The sequence below is a fragment of the Benincasa hispida genome, chromosome 7, assembly GCF_009727055.1.
Source record: "Benincasa hispida cultivar B227 chromosome 7, ASM972705v1, whole genome shotgun sequence".
In the NCBI taxonomy this organism is placed as follows: domain Eukaryota; kingdom Viridiplantae; phylum Streptophyta; class Magnoliopsida; order Cucurbitales; family Cucurbitaceae; genus Benincasa; species Benincasa hispida.
The window spans coordinates 35,749,216-35,774,809 of record NC_052355.1 but is presented as its reverse complement, the minus strand read 5'-3'; the positions used below and the strand labels follow the sequence as shown (position 1 = coordinate 35,774,809).

General features: G+C 32.8%; 1 pseudogene; it reads left to right on the top strand.

Annotated features, from left to right (window-relative positions):
• Positions 1-264: 264 nt before the first annotated feature.
• Positions 265-23,612, top strand: LOC120082259 (annotated as a pseudogene).
• Positions 23,613-25,594: the final 1,982 nt, after the last annotated feature.

Here is a 25,594-nt window from a genome sequence, read left to right as displayed (position 1 = left end):
ATTGCACCAGCACCTGTGAAAATGGGCTATGTTGCGGCTGCTGGAAGGTGAAAAACTTATTTGTAGCCTTGTAGGAGCCCCTTTTTATATGGCTAGCTGCTTTACTCCTTTTTTTGGGCTGTCTTTTTGCCCAATGTTTTCTTTCATTTTTCTCAACGAAAGCCTGGTTTTCTGTTAGAATGAGATATTTATCTGTGATGGAGCTTTATACTAAGACGGTGACACTTTATTACCTTGTAGATTTCTCAAAATAATGGCTACAGTATGGGCTGGAAGCCAAGTTACGAAGCTTGCAAGAGCTGCAGGGTGAGCTCTTATATTCCTACTTATTATCAAGTACTTTTCTGATACATGTGATTCTGCCTATCAAGTATCAAACAACCCAACTATATGAACTGTAAGGCTTAGCTTGTTTACTGGTGGAAATGACATTCAACATTTATTCCAATCTCCATAGCCCTGTTTGATGACAATCTTTCTAGGACATGTTTGATAACATCTTTGTTTCCGATTTTTTATTGTCTAAAATTATATGCTCATTTGCCAACTTATTCTATGCTTTCAAATCTATTTTCAATATTGTTTTTCTAAATAAGAGAAATTTTAAAATATGATTTGTGCTTTGAAATTTTTGAAAACGAAAAACAAAATCGTTATCTAATGTTAAATCTCACTCCCCATTTGATTTTTGGAACGAGGAAGCAACCTGTTTAATTGAGGCTTCTCATTCATGCAGGGCTCTTGCTCTGGCGCCATTTGTCGACAGAGGGTTGTCGTGGTTCACTGTCAAATTCAACTTTGAGTCTCAGGGGAAGGTTACTAGAAACAAAACCTCTATTTATCCAATTTGTTTCTTGTTTCATTTCATTGATGTTATGCTTAAAGTTAAACCATCTCCAGGCATTTATGGCGATTGTTGGGTTCTGCTTAGGATTGGTTCTCTTGTTATTCATTGCTGTTACTCTGCTTTCAGCATAAGACAAGTGATTCCTTCGGAAAGTAAGTACTATCTCTCACATCATTGGCTTTTTCCTAAGTTTAAGTGTGTTTCCTTGTCTTTAATATTGAAGGCTTTGATTTTTTTTTTCTTCCTTAAAGTTAAAGTTTCCAATATTTTAAAAGAGTTTTATTTAACTCTGAATTAGCAAGTCTAATATATCCGAAAATAAGGATATTTATGATACCTACATAGATTTAATGTAATTCATACTTAAATGTTGTAAAGTCAGATGGATTATCTCACGAGTTTAGTTGAGATGTATCAAAATATATATTATATCACAAAAGAAAACAAAATAAGGTGGGGTTGAACCAATACGAGATTGTCATTGGTGTCAAGAAAATGTTAAATGTTTAAATTTTAGGTTTGGAGTCTATTTTGATGTTTGATATTTCATAGCTTTTATTTTCTGATCTTTAGTTTATTTTTTGTTCTCCAATCGTTGCATTGTTTATTACGTCCAATAACCATTGTCCGTCAGTCAGTAAGATTCCAATTCCAAAGTATTAAATTTTCTGTTTTTTGAAAGTTAATTATCATATTATGGAGTTCCTTCAATTTTATTACATTAGTCCCTCAGTTTTTCTTTTTTTTCTTTTCTTTTTTTTTTGGGTTTAGTTATCAAAATTGATTAAAAAATAATAACAATCATTTTCATGCAAGAAGGTATAATATATGAATACTAAATTTAAGATTTATTGAAAGTACATCGATTAAAATTGGACATTTAAAAATCAATGGATCAAAGTAAACAAATTTTACTCGAACTAAGAGACTAAAATGATATTTTTTTTTGTGAGAAAACCAAAATGATATATATTTTAACATTTTTTAGGTTAAGATATTATTTTAATTCAATACTTTGGATTTTGTTTACGCACTTTTAAACTTTTAATTTCTAATAGATCTTAAAATTAGTTTATTAGCTAGCTAGTTTATTGTTGACTTTTTTTTTTTTTTTTTTTTTTTTTTTTTTTTTTTAAATAGTCTATTAACATTCTCTTTATTTATTGCGAAAGTATCTACATTATACTGTCTTTTTTCTTTTTCTTTTTCATGAAAATTATAATTATGTTTTAAATAATTTTGATAGAAATTAACTTTTGAGGACTAAATTTAAATTTATTAAAAAGACTAAAATTGAACCATGGAAAGTATAAAGACTTTGTTTAGTAGTTTCTATTGTATTTTAACATTTTTTTTAAAAAAACAATATGGAAATATAGTGCATGGATATAGAAGACATTTTTTTAGAAAATAAAGTAGTTTTGATTGAAGAAATTTTGTGAAAAATAGTGGTAGTTTTTGCCGTTGTTTCAAAGGACAATTTTATAACGACAAGTCACAGAAGACGATGATTTTAATGTGAGACAATTTTATTTGAAAGTAAAAATAGGCAATTTTGGAAAAAAAACATACATTCTCTCCCTCTATAACCATTGTTTTTCCAAATGGTTATTGGACAATTTCTTGGACGTCATCTAAGATGAAGGATTTTCCTTGTTTAAATATTTTGCATCAATGTAAATAGGAAGGAATTGATTGATACCTTATACTAAAATAGCGTATTTATTACTAGAATAAAATGATCATCTTGTACTAAAATAATGAAACAAATATAATACTAAAATTTCATGTACCGAAACATGTTGATTGATACCACGCAATAAGATTCAAATGAATGTAAAATATGATTGATACCATACACTAAAATAATGAAGACCAACATAAGTTGTATCATCATAGATTAATATAGATGCACTAAAGTTAGGGGGAAAGGAACCTCATATGTTATAAAATAAAATCAGCTGCCATGTTCAATGAAACAAAAACAAATAATTTTCTTACAACAAGAATCTTTGAAAATAAAAAACAATTATGAAGAAGAAACTTTGGGCTTATCAATTGGTGATGAGAGATGCCAGCCATCATAAAAGAATTATTGAAGAGAAAAATACAAAAACCAAGCTTAGGTACTTTCTAATGAAATGCTATTAACTTTTTATTTTTTTTAATATACATGTAGAGTTGCCTATTTGAGTTTTTATCTTACTAGATAGGAGTAGATGTGGGTTAAATTGGGTTGAAGTAGGTGCTAGATTGGTCTTGATGTCAATTATTGATTGACAATAGGTCTAAAAAGGCAGCAAATGAGGTGAAAAAGCACTTTTGGTTTTTGAACTTTCATCAAAGAAATAATTGTCCTTTTAACTTTTTGTTATGGTGCCCAATATTAATTAGTAATAGGTCTATAAATGTAAAATTTTAAAGTAAAAGGAACCAACTGATGACCAAGTTCAATTGAACGGGTTGGTGGTGGGGAACTTGATATAAATTGGTTTCACCTCAAAAGATCAATTGATTGATCAAGTCAATCAGTTGATCGGTTGTCATTTTGAGTTTAGTTTAACTGATTAAGGCATATTAGATTGAGAGGTTAAAGTTACGAGTCTTCTCACCCGACATGCATTTAATGGAACAAATACAATTGATTTAATATACATTAGGGTATTTGGGACGTTGAGTTGAGATAAGATGACCGAAGTTTATATGTCTGTGGAATTAATAGATTTGTGTAGTTAATATGTTTGTGTTTGGGGTGCAGAGTTATTTGGTCTGAATTCGTATGTTTGTATTTGAGATAGTTGAGTTCATATGTCTGGGGTATCTGATATGGTAAAAAAAAAAAAAAACTCTAAATAATATGCTTTTATGATTACTATTTTTGTTTTGAAACTTTTTTATTTAATAATTCTACACATCTTTGTTTAAATAAAATATGGATTGCAATTTTTTTCTTTTAATTTTTAATGATTTTTTTTTTCTTTTTTTTTTTTTTGGGTAATAAACAACAATTAACCCACTACGATTCTTGCAAAATATGGTTAAATAAAATGAGAAATCAAAACTTTTGATTCCTAATTTTTCTCCATGAATTACATTATCATCTTCTTCCTTTTTTCCCTTGTTATTGCTTTGTATTTTTACTCTATCATGAATTTTTTGAACATTGAATCTCCCCCATCACCTTAGCAGCCAATTGAATGCTACCACATCTCTTTAACAATTTCACTTTCAATTTCTCCAAATTTGGATGATCATCAGAGAAAAAATTTCAAATTTTCATTAATTCTTGCTATAAATGTTTTAGGAAAAAAAATCTCAATTTTATGAGTGTTTTTTTTCTTTTAATTTTAATTTTTATAATTATAAGTTACACACTTTTCAACTATATACATACTTTTCCAAATATTCTTAACACTCATTTGACATGTGAATTCAATTAAATAAAAATATATTTTACAAATTTCTACGTATAAATATTTCATTTAATGTAAACAAAATACTATTATTGATATGATCAACAACCCTACAACATATTTTAATAATCATAAGTCTTATACTAGTTGAAAGTGGTTGTCGAAGTTGATTATCGAAGATGATTTTTTTGCTGGAGTTTGAGTCAGAGGTGGTTGTTGAGTTTAAAGTTGGTCGCATGAAGGTGGTATTGGAGTTGGATGTTGGAGTTTGTCGTCGAATGTGGTTTTTGAAGCCCGGAGTTGGTTGTGCGAATGTGGTTGTCGAAGTTGATCATTGAAGATGATTTTCGTTGGAGTTTTTTAGTCGAAGATGGTTGTCGAAGCCTGAAGTTGGTCGCATGAAGGTGGTATTGGAGTTGGTCGTCGGAGTTTATCGTCGGAGGTGGTTGTCGAAACCCAAAGTTAGTCGTCGAAGTTGCTCGCTCGAAGGTGGTCATTGAAGGATATTTTCGTTGAAGTTTGTAGTTGGATGTGGTTGTCGGAGCCTACGAAGGTGATTGTCGGAGTTGATCATCAGAGTTTGTTATCGGAGGTGGTTGTCGGAACTTGAAATTGGTTGTCAAAGTTAGTCATGTGAATGTGGTCATTGAAGTTGGGTCACCGGAAGTGTCATCGGAGATGATTGCCGAAGCTCGAAATTGATTGTTGGAGTTGGTCATCGGAGTTTTCATTGAAGATGGTTGTCGTAGCTCGGAGTTGGTTCTTGGCGTATGGCAGCGATAGTCACCAACAGTAATTGATGGGTAGAGCGATTGAAAATATTGGAAGAAGAGAGAGTTGGGGTGAGTTGGTACTCAACTCCACCCATTGAAAGCTGGTGGGCCAAACATTGAGTTGTATATCAGCTCAACTTAACTCATATTGGTGAACCAAACACCCTATTGAGATTATTTCAAAACCAATATTTGAACCTAAGAAAACTTAGACGATTCCAAATTGCTAAAATCAACATATTATATAATATGGCCAAACTAGATTCAAACTTACATCTATATTTTTCATATTTTGCTTACACCCCTAATATATTATAAACCGTTTCATAAAAAAATGAAATGGTATAAACAATATATTATAATAATTAGTTGGTTCCAAGTATATAGTTACAAGGGGAATCGTTAATGAAGTTGGAGGCTTTTCCTTTACTCAAACTTCATAGAATCCATCAGTTTCTCATTCGATTCTCTGGATATTCCAATATCCTTTCCACACTGTTTTCTGCTGCAACTTGGCTTCCATTTAAACCATCAACTCTCCGTTGTTCTTCTTTTCAAAATTTTGTTACCATTTCCTCTTTCACTTCCTCAAGAAGTCTTTCAAATTAACGCTTCATTTTCTTTCACAAACGGAATGATCTCTGTTGTATAATCTAAAAACTGAAAGTTTCTGTTTTATTTTATTTTATTTTTCGGGTTGGGAATTGATTTGATCACCATTGAACTATGTTCATTCAACATAAATATATTTGAAACGTTTTTCCTTTCAAAATCATGAATTTGTAAATAGTTGCACAATAGCTTTACCACAAGTCACCCAAAATCTTTAGATTCCATTTCTTTTTCTTACGGGTTGAATTGGTTTTTTTTATCACTTCGAAACCAAAAACTTTCTCGTGGCATATTTAGATAACTGTTTTCGAAAAGTCGTCTCTTTTTAGATTATTCTTTCTTTGAAAATCACAAGATTGTAAATAACTACGGGATATTTTTTGGATCTTTTAGAAAACCACGGGTGTCGGATCTTATACATTTGTTTTTTTGGGGCTCGGGAAATTTTTCATGGCAAAGTTGGAAGAAGGAGGAGAGAAAGTGATGGTAATCCAAGATGGAAGCAGAAAGTTCAGTTGGAATGCAGCCATGGGAATTGTATGGGTGCTGAGGAACTCTCCATTTAGAAAGGGAGATGAAATAACACTACTAGTTGTTCTTCACCAGGTTAATAATCCTAGTATGTATGCTTTGATGGAAGCTTCAATGTGTAAGCTTTCAATTACACTCTTTAGTTCCCTTCCAATACTTCCTCAAACAATTCAAGGGAAGGCCATTTAATTTAATTTTGATTTGTCTTTACACTTTTTTTTTCTTTTTCTTTTCGTTGACTTCGACTAGAGTAAGGATTCTAGTCTAGACTTTTTGGTTGAGCATATATCTCGACTTTTTGGTTATCCCTTGATCAATTGAGATATGGTCGATATTTTCTTTTACTATGAAATTTCTAAAACGGTGTAGATATACTAATATACTAGTATGATTGAGTTTTGGATTTGGACATTCTTTATTATCAATGTTATCATTTGTTATATACTTTTGGACACATTATTTTTTCCAAGTCTTCCGTTGTTTTTCTCTTGGTTGGGATGAATTTTCAAATGCTTTAAAAGACTTTTTTTCCCTCTTCATTCTAAGCATACCCTCAATCTCACAATTATCATCTACCCAATTTTTATTAGAATCAAATATTCTACTAAATGAAATTTGAATATCAAAATGAGTATAGCTCAATTGGTATAGTACTTGTACTCTTAAAAAAAAACTTTTTCCTTTGATTGGTTTAGGAAGTTTTTTAAAAAAATTAGAAGAAAGGGGTAGTTTGGAAAATTTTTTTTTTAGGGAAATGGGATTGATTTTTTGTTCTTCTTGTAGAGTGTGTCTCTTAAGGGACGCACTATCTCTTTTTTTTTTTATTATTTTCTTCTTTTTTTTTTTCTCTCTCTCTTAAACCTCCGTATTCCTTCTTTCATTTTTTTTTCCCATTTTTGATTTAATTTCCTTTAAAGTTTAAACTAATTATTTCTAGTATTGAAATGGCATAATATTATTCTTTTTTTTAAAAAATACATTTTTATCTATAAAATTTTTCAAAATTTTTAGCCATTCAATTTTGATCTCTAAATTTTATAATGTGACAATTTTACTCTTTAAATTTTAATATTTACACTTTTAGCCTTGATTTTTTCACTAAATATTCAGTTTCAGCCTTTGACATAAATGTCAATAAATTAATTTTTAAATAACTAATTTCAATGGTGATAGAAAATATAACTTAAAATTAATTATACTTATTCTAAATGAATTGATACGCATTAGTATTACTTTTTATAATCAACAATTTACAATTTTTTATATGCAAATGTTTCATATCGTTTAATTTTGTAATTAATTTCCAATAATTGATATTATTTTGTAATCATTTTTTCATTTCTTTTATAAATTTATGCTCTCACATCGACATTTACACAGATATTTACAATGTTGTCTTACTTTATAGAAATTATGATCTCTAGGTTTCAAGATTCACACTTTTAACTTCAAGTTTTCATTTGAAATAAATATAATATAATTATTTTTAAGTTATATTTTTTTATCACTATTGAAATTAATTTTAAAATTTAACTTCATATATAATTATTTTAAATAGATTTATTAACATTTATGTCAAAGACTGAAAGTGAATATTAGTGAAAAATCGAGATTAAAAGTGTAAATATTGAAACTTAAAGACTAAATCGAAGCAAAATCTAAACTTTAAGGGTAAAGTTGTACATCATAAAACTTAGAGGTCAAAATTCAATGATTATAAATATAAATATTTTTCTAAAAAATTATGGATAAAAATGTATTTTTTAAAAAAATAATATTATGTCATGTCAATACTAAAAATAATAGTTTAAATTTTAAAGGAATAAAATTAAATTAAAAAAGAAAAAAAAGAATGAAAGAAGGGTAACAGAAGTTTAAGAGAGAGAAAAAGGGAAAAAAAAAAAGATACTGCGTCTCCACAGGAGACAAAAAATCAACCCCATTCTCCTAATTTTTTTGCCCAAACTACCCCTTTCTTCTAATTTCTTTTAAAAACTTCCTTACCTTTCCAATTAATCTTTTAATGAGCAAATGTGATTATTTCATTTAATTCAAGTACAACATCACACTAAAAAAATCTTGAAATGTAATTGGATAATTGTGTAAAGAATTTTTGTTGCTCAAACTTTGTGCTTGAAAACTCCAAACAATAACTAAAATAGTCACTCTTTAAACTAGAAGAAAAATACTTGAGTGCATTTTAAATTGAACACATCTTTTTCAAAATGGGTTTTAAAATTTGTCATGAGGTTTTCAAACCTTAGGTTTTTTCGGTTGGAATGGCTTTTCAAGTACATTAAAATGGGTTTTTTCCACTTAAAATACTTTTTAATAAGCACACGACAAAATTTTCTTTTTCTTTAAAGATATTTTTTCTCCCTTTGTGATCGAAGAAGATGGAGATTGCACCGAAGTATTACTCTTTTAACAATTATATGAAGAAGGATTGAAATAACTTTTTGGAAGCTATGAGACTAAAATGAATATGTTTTCTTTTTTCAGTACAATAATATGAGAAGTAGTAAAATTTGAACATCTCTCTTAGTCAATGACATATGCTTTAATTACTTTTTGTTTTAAAAAAAAATTGTTTTAACCAGTCAAGTATAAAGTTAAGAATATATCTATCAAAATAGTATTTAAACCTTATTTATTGTGCTGAAATGACATCGCTTATTGTCCGTTTTCACCAGTGGGACACAAGCAGCGAGTGGACTCAAACTCAATGATAGGGCTTAACGACGACTTGATAGTAAAGGAAAGTGCAAAGAAAATGGAAGAATACACTAACAATGAAGGAATGCATGAAATTATGGATCTTTGTGAACTCAAAAAGGTACAGCAATTTCAATTATGTTCTAGAAAACAAGAAAAAGAAAACCCCTTTGTGATGTGTTATGGTTGGTTAATGTTGATTTGAATAACATTTTTTATGGTAAAAGATCTAGTTGCTTTATTCACTTGATCATTTATGTCTCCATGGATAACAATTCTGTTTTTAATAATTAAGTGTAGTGTAATCACTATTTGTATACCTATAGTTTTCTTCCTACTTTTATTGCCTATCTTTTAAACATGCTTTCAGAAACAAAACTACATTTTTATTTTTTTTAAAAAAGATTTTGTTTGGTAATGGGTTTGTTTTGTTTTTAAATTTAGGATTGTTTCGGTCAATTTTCTAATTATAATTTTTTACTATTATTAAAGAAAACACTTGAATTCCTAATCAAATTCTAATAACAAGAACAAATTTTTGAAAACTATATACATTTTTTAATTTTCTAGACTTGACTTGATTTTTAAGAACGCTAATAGAAAATGAATGACAAAACATCGAAACTTATTGGAGGAGAAGTGGTTATGAGCATGATTTTTGAAAACCAAAAACCCCAGGAATCAATAATTATCAAATAGATCCTTTGTTTTTGGTATTCTAAAACTATGTTTGTTTTCTTACTGCTTCTTTTCTTTTTTACCTTAGTTCTCATCTTTCCCAATTAAACATCTAAATTTTTAGCCAAACTTGAAAAGCAATTTATTTTTTTTTCAAAACAAAGAAATCAATTTGTGGAAGGAGAATTTATTAACTTATTTTTTAAAAAATCAGATGGTTAGTAAATAAGATCGTAGTTTTTTGAAAATTGAACGACCGTTTGGCCCATCAATTTCTTAAGTTGGTGTAAACAACTCATCTTCAATTAGTAAACATTATTGAAGTTGCATATTCATCAAGTAACTCCATCGTTTCATTTTTTATATATTTTACATTTATCGAAAAATTTCATCTTCCCCTCTATTTTTATTTTTCACATTTATCGAGCAATTTCATTTTTATCTCTTAATAATTATTTAGAAATTTCATCTTATAATTCTACACCTCAAATACAAATTTACTAACTTCAAATATACTTTAAAATAGAAAACTAAACAAAAATCGTGGAATCAAGTATACTTTAAAAAAACTAGAAATTAAAAATAAAATGTTATTAAATGAGATCTTTTGGCAAAGTCCTAGCGCTGTCTTTAGAGTAGATAAAAGGATGTTAATTTCAAATATATTTGATTCTCTATTTTAGATTATTGACCTAACTGGACTAAGGGTTAACAAAAAAATTTGATGTAAATTTGTTAGATAAGGTTCAAGGTGGAAGTTCATGCAGGGTCTTCTGCCAAGAAAGTTGCTCTTGAAGCTGCTAAAATTTACAAACCAACTTGGGTTATTCTTGATAGGTGAAAATCTCAACCCAACTGATCTTGTTTTACTCCTTAATGGCTTGTTTGAAATCTCCTGGTGGCGAGAGATTTCCGTTCATAATGGATTTCAAATTAATTCCATTGTTTGATATTATAGGAAATGAAATGATTTTAAAATCTGAAGGGATTTCAAATCCTGTTTTACTTAAAAAACTTTTCTTACTAAAATGCTCGGATTTTGAAGAATTTAATAGGATTTGAAAGTAAACTACTTAATTAATCTTGTCAAATTCTAATTTTCAATTAATCCATCATGGTTAAAAGCCTATATTAGTTCATTCATAACTTTCTTTTCTTTTCGAATTTCCATCTAAACACAAAATTTTAAATACATTCATTTCAAATCTTTCTCGTTACAAATAAAGTAATCGATTTAAAATCATTTCTTAAACTTTTTTGAATCCAAACAGAGGATAAAATTTTGCATATCCATTTTTCTCTTGTTTTTCGCACTTAAATATGTACTTTAAGTTCACAATGGAACTTTTGATTGGAAAAATTGTTATTAAAAAAATAAATTTTAACCCCAAAAATTGTCAAGTTGTATCAATTTTAATAATAATAAAAAAACTCTCAATTTCATCAAATTGCACCTCCAACTTAGATAAATGTTGCAATTTTAATTTTCAACTATGAAAAGTGTTGAAATTTTAGGACCTATTTGGTAGACAACTTAGATTATGTCTTACGTTTTGAAATTTACTGGGTTCAGCGAATACGTGTTTGATTAGTAATCCGAAATTATGTTTTCGGAAACTGTTTCCAAATTCAAAAAACATTATTTTTTCTTAATATTTTTAGTGTATCCAAAATTTGAATTCAAGATTTAAAAATGTAGAAGGATAGCAGATACATTATTTCATGTTATAGACTTAATTATATTTGTTAAATGAAAATATGTAATATAGAATGCATATAGTAAGATTAAAAATCATTGAACAATACATAAAAATGACATAGAAGAATCAAAATGGACAGGCGTATGAAGAGAGAGAGAAAGTTCTTTTTAAAGAGATTGAGTTGCAAGATATCAAGAATGAAAAGGGACAATGCAGTTGTAGAATTGAGAGGAAAATTGGGAATGGGAATTGGAGGAAGAGAGGAGGAAAAGGATTTGTCCATAACCCTAACTTCTCCAAATTACTTCCCAAAAACATCTCCTTCTCAATTTAGTTATGCTGAGATGATACCAGGAAGTCCTCAACATCAACTTTCTCCAACTAGTAACTCTCTTTTCTCCCTTTCTTCTTCTTCTTCTTTCGATATCCTTTTAGGTTAAAATATCATTTTGGTTTTGTACTTCAAATTCTTTTTTCTTTTTTTCTTATACTTTCATTAAATTTTAAATTCCATCGTTGATGTTAGTTTATTTGACCACGTTAGAAAGACTAGATCTAATATTTATTGAAAATGTAGGGACTAAATTTGGAATTTTGAATTAATAGTATATGAATTAAAATAGAACTTAAACGAAAGTATAAGACCAGAATAGTATTTTAATAATGTGTTATTAAAGTCCCGTTTAATGACTATTTTGTTTTTTGTTTTTATTTTTTAAAGTTAAGCCTAGACACTATTTTAACCTCCAAATTTCTTCATTTGTTATCTATTTTTCACCAATGGTTTAAAAATAAAGCCAAATTTTGAAAACTTAAAAAAGTAACTTTTAAAAAGTTTTTTGTTTTTGTTTTTGGTTAAGAATTCAATCATTGTACTTAATAAAGATGTAAATCAATATAAGAAATACGAACGACTAGGTTTAATTTTAAAAAATATAAACAAAAAATTAAATGATTAGTAAACGAGACCTAATTATATTACATTTTAAAAGTTACAGGTGGATTAGAGAGAGCTAGGTTAAATTACATAAATGCTCATGAAGTGAACTCTAAAGTTTGGGTTAGACTTTTAAAAACTTGATTTTGATGAGCGTCATTTGAAAGTTTTTTTTTTTCAATTAAAATGAAGAATATATTTGATGTGGCAACTTTTAATTTGTAAATATTGGAAAGTGTATCATAATATTATTTACAGCTTAATTTCATTAGGGAAGATCATGATAATATTCGACATTATTTACAACATCATTTGTTGAATATGTTACAAATGATGTCATATATTATTTTCAGTTTTTACACATTAACTATAGTGACAAATTTTTATTTGTGGTTTTAATGGAAAAAAATATCCCATTTGAAATAATGTCAAAGTTAAAAGTTAAAGTGCATATTTTTCTATGGAAAAATTATCTTTTTAGTCTTCAATTCGAATACGTGCATTTGATCTATAAATTTTTAAAATATATCTTTTTATTCTCAATTTTTTAAAAATAGTTCTTAAGTTTTCAAAATATACCTTTCTAGTCTTTGAGATTTTAAAAATAGGTTTGAAAGTTCATGCATTAATTTTTTATTATTATTTTAAATGAAAAATTATTTTTTTAAGATGACCTCTTTTCTCTAAAATTATTTTTAAACATATTTTTATAATTCAAAATTTCATATAATTATATAAAGTAAAAATAAAAAATAGCTAAAAGACTTTTTAAATATATTCTTAAAAATTTGAAGATTAAAATGATAAATTAATTTTAAAAAATCAGAAACTAAAATACCTCTAAAAGATAGGCATAAAGACTAAAATTAAATAAAATGCAAAGGGAATCGAGCAAAATGATATTAAAGGATATTTTAACCCAAATTTTATTAGTAAATACTAAGTAGACTCAGAAGTTTCGCACGGAAATCTTAAAGGTTTCCTTTACGCTCAAATTTTCTTCTTTTTTGGGCATTATTATTTTTAATTATTAGGAAAAGATGAAGAGGAAGAAACAGACTTGTTCGAAACGCATTTGGAATGGCGGCAACGGCATAGCAACAAGAAACCGCCTTCACTCCACAAATCATCATCAAGCGGTAATGTCAATGAATCGAAATCTACGATTCTGCAAGTTCAAACGCCGAAAGAGATTTCTTCAGGAGGAGGTGATTCATCTTCCTCGCCATTCTCCATTTCCGATGACTTCAAAATCTCCGCCTGTTCGATCTGCCATATCCGACGGCCCGTTGTTGGATGGAGGAGGGATTTCACTTACGCAGAGCTTCATGCGGCTACCAATGGCTTCTCAGAGCACAATTTTCTTTCGGAAGGCGGGTTTGGTTCGGTTTATAGCGGTGAAATCGATGGGATCAGGATTGCGGTCAAGCAACATAAACTTGTGAGTTCTCAAGGGGAAAAGGAATTCAGGTCTGAGGTTAATGTTCTTAGCAAAGTAAGCCATGAGAATTTGGTGATGCTTTTGGGTACGTGTAGAGAAGCAACTCGCAGGCTGCTGCTTGTTTATGAGTATGTCTGCAATGGATCCTTGGAGAAACACTTGTCAAGTAAGGATTTCTACATGGAGCTTGTAGTTATTGTTGATCTTTTAAAATCTGAATTGGTTATATACTTTGTTTTTCAGAAATGTTTTACAAATCGTTTGTGGATCATAGGAAAATATTTTTCAGGTTAATAGCCACTTTTGTTGTGAACTTTCCTAATAGTAACGATTTAGTCCATGATTTAGTCTTTTCACTTTCAAATTTGTAATAATTTAGTCCTTGAGCTTTAACATCTAATGACATAGTTCATATTGTAACAATTTACTTCTTATCATGCGAAATTTCAAGTCCGAACTAACTTAATTTTCAATTTTTGATTGTGGACCGACTTGACCTTTAACTAGACTGTCAATCTACTTATTTAAGAAATTTCATTAATTTTTAAAAATTTACTTCTTATCATGAAAAATTCCAAGTCCAAACTAACTTAATTGTCAATTTTGATTGTGGAGCGACTTGACCTTTAATTAGACTGTAAAGAAATTTCTCATTAATCTTAATAGTATTTTTAATGATAAGTCTAAATTGTCACAAATTGTAAGCTATAAGAACTAAATTGATATTTATGAAAGTTTAAGGAATAAATTGTTAAAATTAGAAGTACGAGGACTAAATCGTTACAAAGTAATGTTCAAGGACTAAATTGTCATCTTCACGAAAGTTCATGACAAAAATGATTTTTACCCTATCTTTTTAGGTTACTTGTTTGGTATTTGGTTTTAGACGAAGAAGTTCTATGTTTTCATTTCTAATTTGCATATTGTTTCTTAGTATTGTGCATTGTGGATTCTATCGACAAAGTAGTCTTGGGAGGATGGTTTTACTATTTTTCTTTTTAAGTTCGAGGTACTTGTGTATATTTGATAACTGTGTTTCACTCTATTGATCATATTTGAAAATTGTATAAATCGCAATTATAGAGCACTATGAAAATAATTGATAGATTCTAACATTCTTATTCTTATTCTATTTTTTTTTTTTTTAAAAAGAGCCTAGCTGCTTTTAGTATTATTATTATTATTATTATTATTTAATTTATATATTTCTTTTCCTTCTGTTTTTAACAAACTAAAGCGCAGAGACCTAACGCTGTTATCAAATGCATTATTGTGTCTCTCTCATCGGGAATATGAAACAAAAAACGAATTTCCTTGTTTTCTCACCATTTGGTTTTTTAAAATTAAGTTTTTATGAACCGTTGCTTCTATCTATGAGTTTCTTTGTTTTGGTACCTACCTTTAAGAGATGTTTCAAATTACTCAAGTTGTGAAAACTAAAAAAATAATTTTTAAAATTTTCTTTTTTTTTCGAAATTTGACTATGAATTCAAATGGTTTTTTAGAAAATACGAAAAGTGCTGTGAAGAATTGTGAAAAAAATAGTCACGAATTCTCATAAATCAAATGTTTATCAAACTAAATCTTAATTAAATATGTAGCGAAATGTTTGTTGTGTTTACTCTTAGCGTATTTTTAAAAGGAAATAATTGTTATATGGTTTCATTTTTCTTTGTAAATAAACTAAAGTGTAGGTTATCAAATACGCCTTTTTTTGGTGGAATTTATGCAGGGACTGTCCATAGACCTCTGAGTTGGGAAAAGAGGATGAAGATAGCTAGAGGCGTTGCTAGAGGCTTACAATATTTGCATGAAAATAACGTCATCCACAGAGATATGAGACCAAACAATATCCTCATAACTCATGATTATGAGTCACGGGTAAATTTCCTGCCTGCGCTACCATGGTTGTTTCTTAATTGTTAAGTGTTCAGAACACTATAATGCTAAACTATTTATTAAAAATATACGTTACCATTTGTTAAAAATACTCTTATTCTTCCAATGGTTGTAAATTGTTATATTATTCTCGATCTTTCATAATGTTTTAAAAATACTCTTATTCTTCTGATGGTTGTAAAGTTACCCATATTGCAACTTCCGAAAGAATAACTGTATTTTTTAAACAAATGCCAAAATTGAATGGTACTCTTTATAATTTTTCTTTTATAAATTAAACGGTGCTGCTTCTTTCTCACATTCAGCTAGGAGATTTTGGGCTAGCAAGAACTCAGTATGAAGACTCTGCAGAGACGAGGGTTGTTGGGACATTGGGATACTTAGCACCAGAATATGCAGAATTTGGTAAAGTATCTACCAAAACTGATGTCTATGCCTTTGGCGTCGTCTTATTACAACTTATTACTGGATTGAGGACTACGGATATGATATTTGAAGGAAAGAGTCTTGTGGGTTGGGTAAGTAATAACCTCTTTGCTAAATTATTTTGATCAGCTTGCCATTCTCTAATAGAAGCTATCTGATTGAACATATTATGCTAAATGCGACACAGTATAATTTAGCTGTTAAATACTGTTACTGATCATATGTAGCCCTGATGTTTGTCTTTTAGTACAAACTGATGAAAAGCAATAGAATAAAAGAGAAGAGAGGCACACAATAGTTTACGTGGAAAACCCTATAATTGGAAGAAAAACCACGATATAGAATGTTTCTTATTAATTTTCTGATACTAACAATACGGGAGACTACACATATAAATAGAACAGTAGGAAACCCTAGGGCACAGGTAAAAGACAAAAACGCCCCTAGGGAAAACTCTCCTATTTTCAACACTCCCCCTCAAGTTGGGGCATAGATATCGGTAAGACTCAAGTTGTTAACACAAAAATCAAAGTTTTGTTTGAGAAGCCCTTTTGTGAAAACATCTGCGATTTGTTGACTGAGGGAATGTAGGGAATACAAATGCTGCCACTGTCTAGCCTCTCTCTAATGAAATGTCTATCAATTTCCACGTGTGTTGTTCTGTCATGTTGCATTGGATTATTTGTGATACTTATTGCAGCTTTATTGTCACAATAGAGTTTCATTGAGGATCACTGTCTTGATTGAGATCTGTTAGGACCCTTTTCAGCCAAATCTCCTCACATATTCCTAGACTCATGGCCCTGTGTTCTGCCTCTGCACTGTTTCTGACAACGACTCCTTGTTTCTTACTCCTCCAAGTAACGAGATTACCCCACACAAAGGTACAGTACCCAGATATTGACTTTCTGTCCACAACAGAACGTGCCCAATCAACGTCCGTGTAAGCCTGAACGCACCGTTTGTCAGACTTCCTAAATATCCACCCCTTACCAGGAGTAGTTTTCAGATATCTCAGGATGTGTTCCACAACCTTCATATGTTCTTCATAAGGAACTTGCATAAACTGACTGACTACACTGACAGCGTAAGATATGTCAGGTCTAATATGAGATAGGTAGATCAATCTTCCAACAAGACGCTGATATCTTTCCTTATTAATCGAAACACTATTATTTAAGTTACTAAGTTTAGCATTAACCTCCACAGGGGTATCAACTGGTTTACAACCTGTCATACCTGTCTCCTTGAGCAGGTCAAGGGTGTATTTCCGCTGAGACACTTAAATCCTTTCTTTTGACCGAGCCACTTTCGTTTCGAGAAAATACCTCAATTTTCTAAGATCTTTAATTTCAAACTCCTCAGCCATTCTCCTCTTCAGCCTGACAATCTCTGTAGCATCATCACCAGATATGACAATGTCATCCACATACACGATAAGGACCGCAATTTTCCATGATACTAACCTTTTTGTAAACAGAGTGTGATCTGGATACCCTTGACTGTATCCTTGAGATTTTACGAAGGAAGTTAATCTGCCAAACCAAGCTCTTGGAGCTTCAACTCATATAAGGATTTCCTTAGCTTACAGACTCGGTGATTGAACCGACTATCGAACCTCAGGGGGGACTCATGTAAACTTCTTCTTCTAATTCCCCATTTAGATAAGCATTTTTTACATCAAGTTGATGGAGAGGCCAATCTCTGTTAACTGCTACTGATAGAAGGACCCGGACAATGTTTAGCTTTGCCACTGGGGAGAAGGTCTCGGAGTAATCTATTATGAAGGTTTGAGTAAAGTCTTTGGCAACCAATCTCGCCTTGTACCTATCAACTGTTCCATCAGGCTTGTACTTTACTGTAAACACCCACTTGCATCCCACTGTCTTGTTGTGTCCTCTAGGAAGGGTGATCCGATCCCAAGTATTATTTTTCTCAAGTGCTCCCATCTCCTCCATAACTGCAGTTTTCCATTCAGGAATCTCCATCGCCGTATGTATACTGCTTGGTATCGTAATTGTGTCCAGGCTTGTAGTAAGGGCCTTGAATTCCGGGGACAAATTACTGTAAGACAGACAACTTTGCAGTGGATACTTCGTGCAGGATCTAGTACCTTTCCTCAAGGCAATGGGAAGATGGAGAGAGGCATCATAACTTTTCTTTTCACCTGACTCCCCATCACATTCAGCCTTCTACTTGAGAGTCTCATCATCTGAGGAACTTTTTGCACATTCACCCTCAAGAGTATCACCTGCTGGAGTAGTTTTTTTCGAAATTATCACCACTTGCAACCACATCATCTATGCATAAGGTGTCCTTGGCACAATTATTGGTACTGTCGAGGACTTCTCTGCTTTTACCCACATTATTTTCAACACAAAGGTCATTTTCAACACAAACATTGTCATCACTAGAGGTAGGAATACGGAATACCAGTACTTGGAATTGATGCTGGGTCTAACTCATGGACCGGAGCTAGAGAAGTAACAGGTGACACTATTTCTTTTATGAGATTCTTCCGATAGTATGTTATCCAAGGAACTTGTTTGGTCGGAAGGACAATTTCGTCAATATCCATGACAGGCTCAGGAAGAACATCCCCAGGTTCAGACTTAGAAAGAATAATCTCAAGTTCAGATAACCCTAATGAACTTGGACTCCAATTAGTCTCTTCACTAGTACTCTCCCCCTGAAGATGCCTAATGGGAAAGAAAGGCTGATCTTCAAGGAAATTAACATCCATCGAGACAAAGTATTTACGTGAGGACGGGTGATAACCTTTGTACCCACGTTGATGAAGGGGATATCCAACGAAGACACATTTCTGAGCATGAGAAGTGAATTTAGTGCGATTAGGACCATGGGCGTGGACAAACACGACACACCCAAACACCCAGAGAGGGACATCAGGAACAAGGTGGTTATAGGGATAGAACTCCTTGAAACACTCAAGAGGAGTGTGAAACTTTAAGACACAGGAAGGCATGCGGTTTATCAGGTGGGCTGCCGTTAAGATAGCATCCCCCCACAAGTAGGACGGTAGGAAAGTAGACAACATAAGAGAGCGAGCGACTTCAACGAGATGGCAATTTTTTCATTCAGCCACCCCATTTTGTTGAGGAGTGTACACACACGAACTCTGATGAACAATTCCCTTAGAGGCTAAAATTTCCCGGAAAGACTTACTAAAAAACTCACGACTGTTATCACTTCGAAGGATGACGATTTTTGTATTGAACTGGGTTTCCACAGTGGTATAAAATTGTTGAAATACTGACGAGACCTCAGACTTATCGGTGAGAAGGAACACCCAGGTAAGCTGAGTGTGATCATCAATAAACGTCACAAACATCGTTTGCTAGTAGAGGTAGTGATGGGTAAAGGACCCCAGACATCACTATGAATGAGAGTAAACGGTTTAGACAGCTTATATGGTGGAGACCTCAATGAGACACGATGTTGTTTAGCTCGAATACACACATCACAAGTCAGACCAGAAATATTAATATTATGAAACAGATGGGGAAATAAATATTTCATATATTGAAAACTTGGATGCCCGAGACAGAAATGCCATAACATGTAATCTTTTTCGGAAGTAGATAAACAAGAAGGAAGTAAACTAGTCCTATCACATAACCTAGAAGAAGTATCTGCATTAAGGAAATAGAGCCCCCATCATGCCGGGCAGTGCCAATCGTCATCCTTGAGCTTAGATCCTGAAAAACAACAACATCGGGTGAGAAAGTGACCTGACATCCTAGATCTCTCGTAATCTTACTTACAGATAATAAATTATAAGAAATTTTGGGAACATGCAGCACATCGTGTAGGGTTAAATCCTTAAAAGGAGAGAGATGACCCTTTCTTGCCACAGGAGCGAAGGATCCATCTGCAATTGTTTCTCTCATTACCGACACTTGGACAATATGAGATAAACTGGTCAGAAGAGCCAGTTAAGTGATCTGTAGCCCCTGAATCTAGAATCCACGACTTGCTACCATTCACACTAATAAAACCAAAAGATTGAGTCATATCTGATTGGGCAATCGCACTGACACCCACAACACTGGAGTCATTCGGACTAGTTCCCTGATTCTGAGGCTGAGAGCTACCATTAGCTGACTCACCTACTAATGCTCGTCCAGACCCTGACTGACGTTGTTTACTATTAGGCGGACGACCATGCAACTTCCAGCACTGATCTTTGGTGTGCCAAAGTTTCTTGCAGTGTTCACATACTGGAGGAGGCTTATTGTTCTGTTTATCATTAACAGGACCAGATGTTTTAAATGCAATGGAATCTGTCGAAGAGATCAGTAAATTGTTCATGGCACTGGACCTGTCTTCCTCTAGACGAGTTACAAAACAAACTTCCATGAGGGATGTATTGGATGATGGCCCAGGATTCGACTCCGTACGGCATCGAAGATAGAATTTAGGCTTGCAAGGAAATCATAGACCCGATCGTTTTCTTCAGACTGGAAGTGTTTCACTCCCCCGGAAGGACAATCCCAAACCATCTCACGACATAGGTCCATCTCTTGCCATAGTAACGACAATTTATTGAAGTAGGCTGTTACATCCCTCGTTCCTTGTTTACATTCATGAACTTGCTTGCGTAAGGTGTAGAGCCAGGAGGCATTCTGTCGTTTGGAATACAACTTCTGAACGGCATCTCAGATGTTTCAAGCAGTAGCAGCATACAGTAGGAGTTTCCCTATCTGAGGTTTTATGCTACCTATTAACAGAGATCGGAGTAAAGAATCCTCCCTCTTCCAGACACGTTCTTGAGGGTCACCAGGTCTTGGTTTCGGTATCTCATCCGTTAAATACCCGAATTTATGACGACCCTCGAGGGTCATCTTGATAGATTGTGGCCAAGAAAAGTAGTTTTGCCCATTCAATTTTTCTCCAACAAAAAAACCTGCAGTGTTTCCCATAGACTCAGACAGGAAATGTGCTGTAGGTAAAGTAGGGAAAGAGGTTACCGGATTTTCGGAGTACATCGGTAGATTAGACGGGAAATCTGACGAAATACCCGAGGTTGTCCCAAGTGCTTCTTCGAAGGTGGCTGTCTGTTGTTGAATAGATTCGTTTTGCTGTTTAAGTTGAAGTTGAAGTTGGGTGAATTGTTCCTAAATATAGTCAAGTTTCTGTCCAGGATACGGTGATGATGATGATTCCCCCACTTCAAATTTGCCACCCATAGGGACTTTTTGATCGAGACTGCCACCCAAGCTTGGCTAGAACGGAGGCACGGTCGGCGCCGGGCAGAAACCTCGGCTGGGATCAGCGGACGTGGGTTGGGGACAGTAGCTGGGACCGAAGTGCTGCGGCTGGAATCGGTTGGGTCACGGCTGAGGAGATCCACGCGCGCGCGCTGGAATCAGTCTAGAAGGCTCCGACCGGTTGAAAGCCGGATGGGTCGGGCTAGAAATCGCCAATCGGCTGGCGTTCGATCATGGACAGCTCGACGCGAGGTTGGAAGTCGCTGAAGGCCTGGCTTCCAATCGTCTGAGGCGCGCTGCCAGGATTCGTCTGGTTGCTGTGCGGGTCCGTCCGGTGGCCGATCTAGTCGGCTGGCTGGATCTGCTGGTTGCCAATCCAGATGGCTGCTTGTCCTCTGGGTTGGGCTGCTCCAATTGGCTAATGAAGATGTGGTAGGACCATCTGGAAGTACCATTCTCTAGCGTTCTGTACGACAGTGGCTATATCGGTGGTTGCGGTGCCAGATGGCATTTGTGATTCTCCTGTTTGGTTTTCCTCAATGGTGGCCAGGGTTTCATCTCCATACTCTGATACCATGATAAAAGCAATAAAAGAAAATAGAAGAGAGGAACACAATAGTTTACGTGGAAAACCCTATAACAGGGAGAAAAAATCACGATATAGAATGTTTCTTATTAATTTTCTGATACAAACAATATAGGGAGACTACACATATAAATAGAACAGTAGGAAACCCTAGGGCAAACTCCCTTATTTTCAAGACAAACTAAAGAGAATGATAGATAAGTGAGATTCACTGATTTTGAAAGAATGCGCATGTTTAATCTCTTGTATAGAAGCTCTGAGGCCATATACAACTTGATTGACATGGGGAAACAAGTAGAAATGAACTTGACGAGGTTTTTACTACTTTACTAAAAGGGAGATCAACAAAAGGTTGGATTTAATTATCTTATTCAATCTTTCCAAGTTTAATGTCAATATTAGAATTGAAACTAATAAAGTTCAAATTTAAAATCAGCTTTTAGAACTCAGTACAATAACTATATTATTAAATGTGATATTTTATTTTAATTAGAAAAAAATATTGACCACACACTACAAGTAGCTATTATAGTCTGATGTGCTCTAATGTTAATCCACCATAATTATTAGTGGAATCCATTCTGATGTGCTCTTTTCTTTCAAATCGCCGTGTTGGACAATTAATTATATGTTATAAAGTCGACGTAGTGTTTCTAACAATGACATTTCTTTCAATTTTGCTGAAGTCCCCCCTTTTTTTCTTTTTTTTTTTTTTGCTCTTTGAAAAGTTCTTTATAAGAGATTCAGTGGAAGATGATAAGGTCGGCATAATCTTGATTCATATAAGATGACAAATCGACTAGAATGGCCCAACAGTGGGAATATGTTCACATTACATGCTCCAATCTGCTTGACTCCTGAGTGCCAGTATGTGTGTGTATCCATTACCGGATACTTCAATATTATTAAGAATTTACTAAAGGAAGTTATTTTGTTATTTTAGGCAAGACCATTGCTAAAGGAAAGAAACTACCCTGATTTAATAGATCCAAGGATAGCAGACTCCCATGATTTCTACCAACTCTTTTGGATGGTTGATGTAGTAGTGAAATGTCTGAGGAAGGATCCTCGCAAGAGAATAACTATGAATAAGGTGAATACTCTCCCATACTCTCCCCATATATTTTTAGATTCATATCTTTATTTGTAGTCGCCCTTGGTTTTTGAAAATGAAGCTTGTACTTCCACTTTTTGTTTTTTGTTTTGTTGTCTGAACTTTAGGAGTGCTTCTAAAGTCAAAGCAATCTTTTGAAAAAAAAAAAAAAGAGTACTTAAAAACTTAGGTTTGGTTTTTAAGCTTACCTAAGAATTCAAATGGTTCCTTAAAAAATGAAATTTCTGGTTTAGTCTGTCTGCTGTTTAGTGATTCGTTTGTAACACATTATTTCTATACATGTAATAGGTACTTGAATACTTCAATTACCTAATGGATGGTGACCCGACCGGCAATGTTGGAGACCTTTCTCCAGCAGAATCGTGCACACCCACCAATGAATAGTCGACACCTTCGAATCACTAGGTGATAGTTCATCCAATAAATGACCGACAGGTAAACCAAATCTTGCTGGAAACTACTGGGACATTCAACTCTAAATAACAAAGAAAAGGAGATGAGAGAAGAGATATTATGTGGTGTTTAGGAGCTAGGATATATAGAGAAGTACATTTCTGTTTTGTTATACTGTTTCAATGTGGCCATTAAAATGGTTCCAAATTGCTTCCTGTATTTGATAGTTTGTAGCTGTGGATGTGAGGTCGCTCTGAATGAAGGTTGGCATTGGAATTGGAATTGGAACTTTCAACTTATTCAATTATTTTGACTACTTTTTTTTTTCCTAGCAACTGATCCATTTCCATGTTTGTACTGAAAGAGGACATGTTTGAAGGCTCTCCTTTCTTTAGCTTGTTTCAAATGAATACAAATCTATTTCATTAAAGTAGGGAATCAGGGATGTTTGTTGTTTGGTGAGTTAGGGTTGGATTTGTTTGAACTAAGTTTTGCATTCGTGACCTAATTGCTTTAATGGTAATTTTGTTACCTATTTGTGGGGCCAACTTAGGGCATGCCTGGGTTTAACATTGTGCGAGAATAAATTTGAACTTATCTTTAAGCTAAATTGTAAATTATAGTACTCAACAAGTAGAGCGATGTTAGTTGTTACAATAAGTAATATAAGAATTGAAATGTTATAAATGCCAAAACATAGATATTTGTAAATCGTCAATTTAAGTAATATAAGAATTGTGTAAAAATTAATTTAATATTTGATACTAAATTAATTTATGAAATTAATTTAAGAAAATCATTTTTGAATTAAAATGGTTTAGAAATCATTTTTTTAAAAGAAAAATGAAAATTCGGTTTATGCATGTTGCACAAAATGGAGATTGAATTTTTTCCATTACCTTCATCTTCATGCTCACACAAAGGCCATTATCTTCTCTTCATTGATTTTCCAAGCATGAGCTGCAAGCCATGCACTCCACTTCTTTGCATATTCATCTATAATATATAAAAAAGAATGGAGTCATTTGAGAAGAATTAATGTAGAATTTTTGAGAGAAAAACTTATGTTAGAAGAAATGGTTCTTCTTATCGGTTGCTGTGAGTTCTTCTTGGTTCTTCATCTTTTCAAGTTGTCCTTGAGTCCCACAAGTCTGCCTAAAGCTCCAAGAGCATAGTAGGGAAGGCTTTGAGGTGGTTCACGGTGATAACAAGTGAAGACTGCTGCTGTACACTCGTTTTCTTGGAGAGTTCTTCAAAGGTATGATCTTAAAACCCTCTTTTTAGAAAAAACATGCTTTAGTTTCTGTCAAAATTAGTGAATTTGAATGCTTATGGATCCTTGATACTTTCGTTGCATGTTATTTAACTCTTTCAATTGGTATCAGAGCATCTTTTAAGCTTTCAATTTAGTCTAATTTTGGCAAGGTGGGTGTTTTTCATGAGATATATGAAACAGATGCACTGCTAAGGTTTTTTGAGTTTTGGCATCTTAATTCTCTTTAATTTCTCAATTATATTTGTAATTGGCTCTTGTTTGATGAGCATTTATGTGTTAGCAAGAGTCTGTAATTTATTTGGAGTCATTAGAGCTGAAATTAAAATGTAATTGAAGAAAAAAGTGAAGGAGGCCGAGCTGTTGTTCCTGTATTTTCAGCTTCTGCTCATATTTGTTGTTGAGGTCCAGTTGCTAAGCGATCATTTAGCTCCAGACGTTACACAATGAGAAGAAAAGCTAGACGGTCGTCTAGTAATATGCATTGGTCATTGTGATGTTGAACGCTAAACGATCGTGTACCTGTAGGAGCTAAGCGATGCGTTTATTTGCTATACGATAACACTATGCGATCATTTAGCTTTGTCGTGGGAACTAAACGATATGTTGATTTTGCTAAACGATGGTACTATACGATCATTTAGCTACGATGTGCGTTAAACGATGCAATGAAGTGCTACGCGATAGCACTGAGTGATCTTTTGGTAGTTGAGCTAAGCGATCGTTTAGCTGCGGCAGATACTAAATGATGACTTGAATGCGCTGGGCGATGGTGTTAAGCGATTGCTTAGTACTATGTGATGGAGCTAAGCGATTGCACGGTGATGGAACTAAGCGATTGTCTAGTCTTATGTGATAGTGCTAAACGATCGTTTAGATTTTAGCAAACACTATGTGATCGTGTACTTCCTCTCAACCTAAGGCGATGACACTAGATGATTACCTTCAACGCCACACAATTGGCCTTAGCAGCACTTTGAGGTTGGACCGAGAGCAGCCGGTTCGACCAGTTTACTCAAGGTTCA